General features: G+C 44.4%; 2 non-coding genes across 2 annotated transcripts; both read right to left on the reverse strand.

Moving 5' to 3' along the window:
• Positions 1–2,846: 2,846 nt before the first annotated feature.
• On the reverse strand, positions 2,847–2,966 carry LOC125541995. Its single transcript, XR_007297781.1, has one exon. It is a non-coding gene; the product is annotated as a U5 spliceosomal RNA (small nuclear RNA).
• Positions 2,967–11,460: 8,494 nt separating this feature from the next.
• Positions 11,461–11,580, reverse strand: LOC125542002. Its single transcript, XR_007297787.1, has one exon. It is a non-coding gene; the product is annotated as a U5 spliceosomal RNA (small nuclear RNA).
• Between the last annotated feature and the right edge of the window lie 390 nt (positions 11,581–11,970).

Here is an 11,970-nt window from a genome sequence, read left to right on the forward strand (position 1 = left end):
ACCATTGAAATTAAAATATAGGAGATTCTACATTAGAAACCGCCTACAATACTGACCAGGGCGGTTCATGGTCAGAAACTGCCTTCGGTAAGAAAGTAAAGCGTGTCATTCTATAACCGCCTTCAATACCCATGGCTAACAGCGACTACTGCTTAGAGGCGAGACTCTACCACTATAGGTTATTGTCCAAAAATAGTCTTCGGTGCTCTTGTTCTTCTTGTAGTAATAGCTATGCATCAACAATCCATATACATTGGGTCGAGGCTTAATCTCTCCCATCAAAAGGGGAGTTTGCTGGTTTCTCTTCCACCCCTCTCACCAATAAATGCCCCCTTTCACCGATTTTTTTAAACCACGCGATAACCCACATTATTTTTATTCTGCAAATCGACCCCCACCTCCTCGTTTCTAGCGGTTCATGTTTTTTCCTTATCTTTGCCTATGAATTCCCTTCCCGTGGCATATCTCAATCTCAATCCAATAAAAAAAATTCTACGTTGAACCACTAGAATAAAGCTACCTCTGTTGCAACGTACGGGTATTTAGCTAGTTAAGACAAATGTGCACTGTTCTTTTGTGGCAGTCATGTTTGTTTGGGTTGTGGTTTTTTCGGGACCATTACATACGGCTTGCTATACTATGATGTGGCAAAATAGCCTCAAAACCAAGGGGAAGTTTGGTAGCCAAAAGCAAAGGTTAACCTGATCTGAATATCTAAATTATCACAATCCACCTCGATGCCAAACACAACCTTAGTATGAAAACATTTGAAATTGTTTTGTACACTTCCTCCGTTCCTAAATATAAGTCTTTGTAGAGATTCCACTATGAACCGCATACGGATGTATATAGATGCATTTTAGAGGGTAGATTCACTTATTTCGCTTCGTATGTAGTCCATAGTGAAATCTCTACAAAGATTTATATTTAGAAACGGAGGGAGTATTTCCCTTTTGTTTGAGGGCCTATTTGTTATTTTATCTTTGATTTGACCAGTAGCAGAACTAGACAAATTTCCACTTTCTCAAGCTAGGTTATGAACATGAAGCGATCTAATATATCCTCATGGCCTACTAGTTTAATGCAGTGCACACAATTATTTGCACAGATCGATCCAGATCAAGCAATCACCAGCCACCACCTCTACACAGGACAGCCAGCTCCAGCATTCATCTCCCAATCCACTGTTCCAAGATCTTGATGCTGATCTATGCATCATCCCCAAGAACTAGAACTATATATCTATTGTGATGTTAGGTTAAAAGTACACCTCTAGCCCCTTTGACTTAATAATACACAAAAGAACGCACAAAAAAATCCCAGATGAGTAGGCAGGCAAGAGAGGGGGACGTGGATTGGATTGAGCCATTGGCATGCCCTCTCCGTGAACTGTTTCATTGGGCGTACGAGTATAATTAATCACCACCACCACTGATAACAACTGATAGTGGAGTATTAAGCAACTGTTTGTAGTAGTATAGGAGCATGATTGGGTGTTAAGAATGGCGCGCGTACGTAGGGATCAAGAGGCTCCAGCTTGGCCAAAGGCGAGTCCAGCTGTTTAGCCGCATTAATCAACGATTAGGATCCCCTTTCTCGAGTCGTAGACTAATCGCGGCGTGCAGTACGAGCATTTGGGGGCTGCGATATCCTACTGACATGTGCAGCTTCATATGCTTCCAATATTTTTCTTTCTTTGGGAGACGACTCGCATAGAGAATACGCTTTGCTGTGAGATTCGTATCTGTTGTTTGATTCGGTAACAGTTGTTTGTAGTGGGATGCCAAATACAAAATCATGCACACTATATATCCTTGTCTACAGATCGATCTTATTGTACTTGATGCCACGGTACACGCCATCGAGAGTCTGCATGTGGTTTACAAGACAGTCGCAACGTTGAGCGTTCTAGATCAGTCGATCGCCTAATTAAGATCAAATGTCTAATTATTGGAAGCTCTCTATGGTTAAAGCTGATCGCTAACCCATCCTACCGATCGATGTAGCTATCGGTTGACCGCTCGGACGTACTACGTCGGCTTCGCGGACAAATTAGACGGATCGGCCTGTCTCACTCTCGCACCGCAAGCATCATGTACAATAAGTTATGTGACCGGCCTCGATCAACAACCGCATTCCATGATGGAAATAGTACCTTGTAGTCCGTAGATGGTTGAATTTGCCAAGACAAGAGGCTAGAATTCGCATGAGGTGAGCAAGTGACAGCGACGCCCATCTCATTATCCTCTGCATCTTGTTTTGTTTTCCAGGAAAAGCTTATCCTTTGGCATGAGAGATGATGGATCGACGCTAATGGGCCAACTAAACGACTTGACCGGATCCCTCGTCCGACCCCGACGCCTGTTTCACTCCAACGAAGGTCAGCACGCGTCTTCTTGGTTTGGCTGGCTTCACCCCGACATTTGCATTGCACGAAAAAGGTTTTACCTCACCATGAAATGACCCGACGTTGTGACAAGGGCTAAATGAGACGTTGGGGGCAGCGTGCCCTCATGTGAAGTCCACCTGGCTCGGCTCGGCTCACGCACGCACGTTCGTGTGTGAAGGAGACTTGGGCTACAGATGTCGCAGTTCGTAATTTATGTACTCGCTCACAGTCCAACATTCATGGCACACATACCAAATTCGCAGGCGAGCTTCGCATGTTTTGGTCTTCCAAGTGCCAAGGCCCCCACGCGATGGTCGGCAGTAGCGCTCAAATACACCATGAAATTTGTATAATTCAGATTTGACAGGGCATCAGGACAGAAAGGACACTCTTCAGGTTTAGGGTATTTTGTCCAAATGTACAACAGTACAAAATTTTGAAATTCAGTTTTGTTGGGACCTTCTCACAGGGAGAAGACACCCTTCAAAAATTAAGGTATGCTGCTTAGTGTGGCGTGCACACGGTATTCTTTAGTAAAAGGCGAAAGAATAGTTCGCTTTGTGCTCACCACGCAGCTGCGTGATTTCTAACACTAGCACCACATCCTCTTATATAGCCCAGCTCCCTCCCCTCGCTCCCTTGGCCAGGCGAGGTGGGACTAAACCAAAACAGCGCTCCGCCTCTTCCACTTAACTCCCGTGGCACATGCTTCTCCAGCAAAGCCAACAGGACAATGTGGGCCAACCGGGTGACCAGCCCACTCGAGAGGCAACAGACCCGTCGCCTCACACTTGTGCGCTCTTTTTGAGTACGGCCCACACAACAGAATTTGATCCGCTTCTCGAAAAAAATAACTGAACCTCGCAACACATTCCTTCCTGAGCACTATGTAAAATCGTGTGTTCTTTATTCTGCTATATATGTTGTGAACCCAGGAAACAATGTGTATTATTTGGTTGGCAAAGCTGCCACCACTCGCTAAATGGAATGGTACTCATAACAGTAGCAAGGATGTGGCTCTACTCGGCTTTAGAAAAACAAAACGATGTCGCTCTAACATCATATGAAACCATCAATAGAAACATTTCACCCCTGTTCAAGAAAAAAAAAAGAGGAAACATTTTACAACTGCATTTGATTGGGCAAAAGGTAGAGCACAGAAAGGCATTTCACAAGTATGATGACAGACGGTTTCTTTTCTTACTGACGATTCGAGTATTCGCTCGGAAACACAGGTTAACAGCTGGCAGAAACAATATAGGCTAATTCGCAACGATTTGTTTGTTATCATAGGGAAACTACAGCGGCTTCTTTCTCTCGAAAAAGATCTTCAGATGCCACAGCTGCAGCCCTGCCACGGACAAGCAGATGCAGAGCTAGAGGAAACTCAGCCACCCCATCCTCGAGTTTGTCTGCCTGTTGATGTTCTGCATTTCCTCCTCCCTGCACAAATGACAGATAAAAAAAACTTGGTTCCGGAATCGCGTCTCTGGTTATCATGGAATGAAGTTTTACCGGTGCCAAAAACTATACTAGGGGGACGAATGTCAGGTCGAAAACTTGATCTGGGAGTATCATCAAGTGAAATTTTACCAGTGCTAGAAATAATAGGCAGTATTGTACCTTTCACGAAGATAAAACATTTCTTCATGCATAGATTTGATGCTATCATCCAGTTTCTTCAGCTCTAGTTCCATCATCTGCAACACGTAAAAATACAAATGCATGAACAGCTGATCCTACGATGAAACAATATAGGATAGTACTACTGCAGCCATACTGCAGTAATATCACTGTATATTACAGCCAAATACTAATTTAAATCATTTTTAACATTGCTGTGGAAGATCTATGTATTTTAGTAGTATTGGTGATGTACCACATGTTCTCTCCAGAGGTATAGGCATGACAAACAAAATGGTGACTTAACCATGTTAATAACTTATGTTCATAATTAGAACCATGTTAATAACTTATGTTCATAATTAAACTGTACTCACAAAACCAGATATATTTTTGGGGCTTATTTGATGATTTTATGAGCAGTGTTCAAAAGATACCAAGAACCCCTACTGCCTACTGTTTGAGAACCAACACTAGCCAACACAGTGATACACGTTACCAGCAATGATATGTCAATGCGCAATTATTAGATGGACAATGTGTTGGTATTGATCTAGAGGCCCAATGGGCCAAAACGAAAATAAAAGACCAGAAATAAAGTTACGTTAAAGAGAGAAACAGGGAGGCCACGAACCAACGTTCGTACCCCTCGATCTCAACTTACGCGCCCTGATCGGGGGCACCCTAACCAACTATGGTTTTGGTCCCCTGTCGCCAGCGCACATAAAAAGATGGGGGAGCAGCCGGCACCTACGCTAGACAAGTTCTCGTACGGTTTACTCCTGCTCCCCACATCCCTAAACCCTAACCGATCTGGGGGAGCGCTGCACGACGGGAAGATCATCTCCAAGCTCTGCCCCTGTCCCAGGGCAGTGCCGGTGGCGCCCGGAGGGACGCCGCTACCTGCAACAAGCAACTTCACCGAGCATGCATCAAGCCTGCATCGAGCAGGCACGGGACTTAGCACCGTCGACACCAATGGCTACTTCCATTGGTGGTAAGAACCTAAGCCATCTCTCTGATCTGTGCTATTAGGTGATCTAATGCCTGGCTTACGATCTGTTAAGTAGATCCTACGGGATTATAAACGATAACAATGGTATCTTGAGCATGGTTAAGCCTAGATTAGATCCCTAAGATGAACTGTTTAAGTTTGATGATCCTGATTACGTACTGATGATTAAGGTTAAGGATAATGGTTCATGATTAAGGCTAGATTGCCCTCTGTTGAAGTCAATGTTTAATCTCTAGGGTTATGTGGTTTCGGTTTAGATCTAACTTGCTACGGGATTAGTGTTAATGATTCAATAATGATGATTAATTCATTCGGTTAGTCTAACAACACCATGCTTCCGCATCAAGATATGTGAATTAACACTGCTTTTAGTCCCTGTTAGCAATTAGATTGAACTGGCGAAGTTAAAGTCAGCCGAACCCTAACTCTAGAAATTCCCCAATTTTGGAACCCTAGAAAGTCAAAATCATGCCTCAAATTGAAAGAAATTAAACAAAGGAGGGGCTGGATCTTACGTTTGTTGAGCATGACGGCCTTCGGGTCCGACGGCCACCGCCGTTGGGGCACGGAATGGCCGGAACGCCGCCGCCCCTCGGGACGGCGAGCGGAATGAAGCAGCAGCCGCCGCTGCTGCGCTCACGCACGCGCGCGTCGCTTGGCCTCTAGATCAATACCAACATTCTCCCCCTTGATCGTTAGGCTCAATGACTTTTGTCCATTAATCCTAGCCCAATAAACAAAAAAACACCTTTTCTGCGGGCTAAGACAACTTGGGTCGAAGCCCAGCCGCGAGAACGTATGCCCGAAGGCCTGCCCTGAGCCACCCGTCGCTCTTGGCCGTTCGATCGGGCCGATGGCCGTGATCGTCCCGCATGGAGCAAAAACGAGCGAGGGTCAAACCCTAGCCCTCATTTCCCCATCTCCTCCCGATTTCCTCGCTCACTCCAGACGAGCGGCGACCGCGCGGTGGCTCGAGGCTCGCCGGCCATGGCGGCGCGGTGGCTGCCCTCGCCGGAGCAGCGTGCGACGGACCGAGTCCTGCGCGCTCCTCCGGCGAGCGTAGCTCCAGCGTCGCGCGCACGGCGACTTGTGCGGCGGAAGGGAGGTCATTTCGCCGACTGCTGCGGCGCAGGCGTTCGATGGCGACGGCGGCGTGCAAGGCGCGGAGGCCAGGTTTTCTTAAGTGGCTGAATAAAAAGGGTAAGGATGAGATCACTCTTGTAGATGAATCTCTATATGTTGATTTTTCTGAATCTACATGGTGGATTGACTCAGGTGGACTGTTCATGTCGCGAATTCTTTGCAGGGATTCCATATAAGCCACACCCTAAAGGGAACAAGAAGACTTAATGTCGCGAATGGGAAGGAGGCTGAAGTTGAAGCCGTGGGCTCCCTTACCTTGAAGTTGCACACTGGTTTCCTACTTCAGCTCAAGGACGTTCTTTATGTGCCTACTTTGAGTAGGAATTTGATTTCAGTTTCATGTTTAGATGATTTTAGATTTCATTGTACCTTTGGGGAGAAACAATGTTTTTTAAAGTATTGTAATAAGGATGTTGGTCTCGCCGTCCGACGAGGCAAACTTTATATGTTAAATCTTTCCGGTTATCCTATGTGTGTGAATCTCTGCGAAATGAATATGAATGAACGCAATCATAAAAAGAATGTGAGAAGTATCAATCCTTCTTCGAAATTGTGGCATCGTCGCTTGGGCCACATTTCGAGGGGGAGAATGGAACGATTGATTAAAGAAGAAATACTTCATCCGCTAGATTTCTCTGATGCGGGCAATTGTATTGACTATATTAAGGAAAAATATGTGAAAACAATTAAGAAAGGAGCAGTAAGAGCCACATCGGTCCTTGAACTTATTCATACTGACATATGCGGACCTTTTAATGTAAAGTCTATGGATGGTTTTGATTCTTTCATTACCTTCACAGACGATTTCTCTCGCCATGGCTACATTTACCCCATACATGATCGATCCGAAGCTTTGGACAAATTTAAGATTTATAAAGCCGAGGTTGAAAATCAACTCAACCTAAAGATCAAAGTAGTACGGTCTGACCGCGGGGGAGAATATTATGGCAGGCATGCTCCTTATGGGCAAATTCCAGGACCGTTCGCAAAATATCTTGCTGAAAATGGAATAATTGCCCAATATTCAATGCCTGGTGAACCTCAGCAAAATGGCGTAGCTGAGCGTCGCAACCGCACTCTTATGGATAAGGTACGTAGCATGCTTAGTCATGCGAACTTATCAGTAAGCCTTTGAATGGAGGCATTGAAAACAGCTGCACACATCCTAAATCTTGCTCCAACTAAGTCAGCACCGAGCACACCTTGCGAGATGTGGACGGGAAAGAAACCGAGCTTGAATTACTTACGAGTGTGGGGCTGCCCGGCTGAAGCTAAAGTATTCAATCCACATATTAAGAAATTGGACCCAAAGACAGTTAGTTGTTTTTTCATTGGGTATCCTCATAGAGGAAAAGGATATCGCTTTTATTGCCCAGGTCATACCACCAAGTTTGTGGAAACTAGGCAAGCGGTGTTTTTTGAGGATAATGAAGTCACTGAGGTTAGGGTGATTGATCTTGAGGAGAAGCGGGTGTACGTTCCATCCCCGACTATCCAACAGAACTTTATCCCTATGCCTAATATGCACGAGACACCTACTGGTGATCCTGAACCTGAAGTGGATCCTCAATCCGACGAGGAGCCTCAGCATAATGAAGATCCTCAACATGATGAGGATCCTCAGCCAAATGATGATCCTCAACCCAATGTTAATCCTCAACCTTCTCGGGCAAGAGAAAATGCACATACTAATGAGCCTACGAGAAGATCACAACGGGAAAAGAAAAAGGCCATCTCTAGCGATTATGTCACTTTCATGTGTGAGGATGAAAATGACATAGGGAAGGCACAAGATCCGACCTCATATAAAGAAGCCACTAAAAGTGAAGACTCGTCCAAATGGTTGGTAGCCATGGAAGACGAATTGAAATCTATGAGCTCGAATGATGTTTGGGACTTAGTAGAAGTTCCTGATGGAGCCAAAAGGGTAGGCTGCAAGTGGGTCTACAAAACCAAATATGATTCCAAAGGGAACGTCGAAAGGTTCAAAGCAAGACTCGTAGCAAAAGGTTTTACACAGAGAGAAGGAATCGATTATAAGGAGTCCTTCTCGCCTGTGTCATCCAAAGATTCTTTCAGAATTGTCATGGCACTTGTAGCTCATTATGATTTGGAGCTGCATCAAATGGATGTCAAGACGGCATTTCTGAATGGTGACTTAAAAGAAGAAGTTTACATGACTCAACCTAAAGGTTTTGTCGTGGAAGGAAAAGAACACATGGCATGTCGTTTAAAGAAATCCATATATGGCTTGAGGAAAGCTTCAAGGCAGTGGTACCTAAAGTTCGACGAGATTATTAGAACTTTTGGTTTTAAAGAGAATGAAGTGGACAACTGCATATATGTTAAATTTAAAGGCAGTAGGTTCACATTTTTAGTCCTATATGTGGATGATATTCTATTGGCTTGCAGCGATAAAGATATGCTCCATGAGACCAAGAGATTTCTGTCCTCAAAATTTGACATGAAGGATCTCGGTGAAGCCTCGTATGTCCTTGGCATCGAGATTCATCGAGATAGGTCCAAAGGAACATTAGGACTATCGCAAAAGGCATACTTTGAGAGAGTACTAAAGAAATTCAATATGCATAAATGCTCTTCCTCACCTGCCCCCATAGTTAAGGGCGATAAGTTTGGGACATTCCAATGTCCGAGGAACCAAAATGAAACTGATCAGATGAAGTCGGTTCCTTATGCTTCAGCTGTCGGAAGCATCATGTATGCTCAAGTATGTACATGCCCTGACTTAGCTTTTGTAACCGGGATGCTTGGCAGATTTCAATCTAATCCAGGACCGGACCACTGGAAGGCCGCAAAGAAAGTCTTGCGTTATATGCAAGGTACTAAAAATTTCATGCTTACATATAGAAAGTCCGATAACCTGGAAGTTATTGGTTATTCAGACTCTGATCTTGCCGGGTGTGTGGATAGTATGAAATCCACGTCAGGTTATATATTCACACTCGCTGGAGGAGCCATATCGTGGAAAAGCTCCAAGCAAAAGATAGTTGCCTCATCTACGATGATGGCAGAATATCTAGCATGTTTTGCGGCCACCGGGCAGGCTATATTCCTAAAGAATTTCATTCCCGGACTTAAAGTGGTTGACAGCATTTCCAAACCACTGACATTGTACTGCGATAATGAACCCGCAGTTTTCTATGTGAATAACAACAAGTCAAGTGCTGCTGCCAGGCACATTGACCTAAAGTACCATGTTGTTCAACATAGAATCCAGGATCAAACTATTAATGTTAAGCATATCAATACGACATGTATGCTTGCGGATCCGCTTACTAAAGGCTTACCACCCAATATATTTCGTGAGCATGTAGCCGGCATGGGATTATTGGAAGCCTCTTGATTCTGGAATTATGGGACCACTAATATAAACCACTCCCAATAAGTGAAATGTTTCCTTTTCGAAATAGGATGTGTGCTATGAATATTGAGGTTCAATGGCTTTTCATCGGCTGTTGTAACACCTTAATCTGGTATAATATTCCTATGGGAGAATGGACAAAAGTCATTGAGCCTAACGATCAAGGGGGAGAATGTTGGTATTGATCTAGAGGCCCAATGGGCCAAAACGAAAATAAAAGACCAGAAATAAAGTTACGTTAAAGAGAGAAACAGGGAGGCCACGAACCAACGTTCGTACCCCTCGATCTCAACTTACGCGCCCTGATCGGGGGCACCCTAACCAACTATGGTTTTGGTCCCCTGTCGCCAGCGCACATAAAAAGATGGGGGAGCAGCCGGCACCTACGCTAGACAAGTTCTCGTACGGTTTACTCCTGCTCCCCACATCCCTAAACCCTAACCGATCTGGGGGAGCGCTGCACGACGGGAAGATCATCTCCAAGCTCTGCCCCTATCCCAGGGCAGTGCCGGTGGCGCCCGGAAGGACGCCGCTACCTGCAACGAGCAACTTCACCGAGCCTGCATCAAGCCTGCATCGAGCAGGCACGGGACTTCGCACCGTCGACACCAATGGCTGCTTCCATTGGTGGTAAGAACCTAATCCATCTCTCTGATCTGTGCTATTAGGTGATCTAATGCCTGGCTTACGATCTGTTAAGTAGATCCTACGGGATTTTAAACGATAACACAATGTTGCAGATAAGCTATCAAACACCTGGTTTCAGAGAGATAAAAAGAATCAACAGGCATCGGGTCTCCTTTTTGCATTCCTTTTCCTTTTTTTTGTGAAAATATGTGCTTATGATGAAGTAACGGAAAATGGCTGCATGTCAAAATTAAAGAATGTTCAAACTGATCACGTTTCAAATTCATATGTTGCTCTGCAACAAAAGCTTGTTTGGCATATAAAACCTTTGTTCAGTGAGAATCTAACTCTAAATCACACCTTACATTGTGTGCAAGTGATATTCACAATTTAAATACAATAACACACGGAACCAAGTAAAGAAAATGCCTAATAGAATATACAGAAGTCAATGTTGTAACCTAATTCGTATACATGCTCTTGTACAAGTAACAAAGTGAACGAAGTACTCCCTACAGAGAGAGTAGAACATATTTACCACTAGACTAAGAGTTAGCTTAACTAAAGTAACCACTGCACTACTCAGCATCTTCTCCAAACACACTAATATGCAAGAAACAATTGACTTGCAAGAACTGTCTCATATTCTTAAACTCCTTGAATCAAAATTTAAAAAAATCCAGATGCATACTACAACCAACTCAGGCCTAAGGGACTAATCTACCACTTCACAGGCTGACCCCTCTACATAAAGTAGAAATGCCAGAAGAGAATTGATTCAGGTGCGCTCAGAATGACCAGTGTCTACTACAGAAAACCGCATGGCAACCCAATTGAACAAGCAAACTATGGAACTCAACTTAAGTATATAAATGACTAAATTTACAAGAGACCACGGTTTCCACACGAGATATTAACAGACGCTGCAAGCCTACCCTGTTCTAATTTCAGCATACCCTAGAACTGAATAACTCAATCAAAAACTACAAAATCTACATAACTGTCCTAGAGACGTACACACTGAAATTGCTCCCGAACAGACGAACTTGCAAAGGACTCAATGTGGAGTTGTGGACACAAGTACAGATCAATACAAATTCTTTCATTTTTTGGTCTTTTATTCCCCTGATGAACTGGAGTTTTAAGGCAATCTCATCAGAACGAATGGAACTTCAAAATGCCAAAGTTTTTATCTCGTAAAGAAGCCCAGCAAAAACTTGTTGAATATGATGATATTCTACAGTACTAAATTCATCAAAAATTTAATTCAGATTTGGTGGGGCCTCCTCATATGGAGAAGACACCCTCTAAAAATTAGGGTATGCTGCTGAGTGTGGCGTGCACACGGTATTCTTTAGTAAAAGGCGAAAGAATAGTTCGCTTTGTGCTCACCACGCAGCTGCGTGCCTTTCATCGCTCGCGCCGCGCGCTCTTATGTAGCCCAGCCCATGGCCCTCTCTCCTTTGCCCAGGCGAGGTGGGACTAAACGAAAACCATCTCTCCCTACCATTCTTTTTTTTTGTTGAGGACAATGAAAGCCCACATATGCATTTTATGGTTAGGTCGGTCTATGCATTTCAAGTTGGTCAGCCCAAAAGGAGTGACGCCAGTGGCCCAAGCTATGCCCTTCGCGCAATCGTGCGATGGCCTGCGCGTGGAAATGTTTGCTGCCTGCGAGCGCGGCCCCGATTTGCCTGGAACACGCAGCGACGGGGTTTCGTTCCCAAGTTCAAACGCAAGAGTAAGAATCTGATACCAGATGAGGTCAGTGCATAGGAGAGACTTGCACCA

Source organism: Triticum urartu, chromosome 2 (assembly GCF_003073215.2).
Source record: "Triticum urartu cultivar G1812 chromosome 2, Tu2.1, whole genome shotgun sequence".
Taxonomy (NCBI): Eukaryota; Viridiplantae; Streptophyta; class Magnoliopsida; order Poales; family Poaceae; genus Triticum; species Triticum urartu.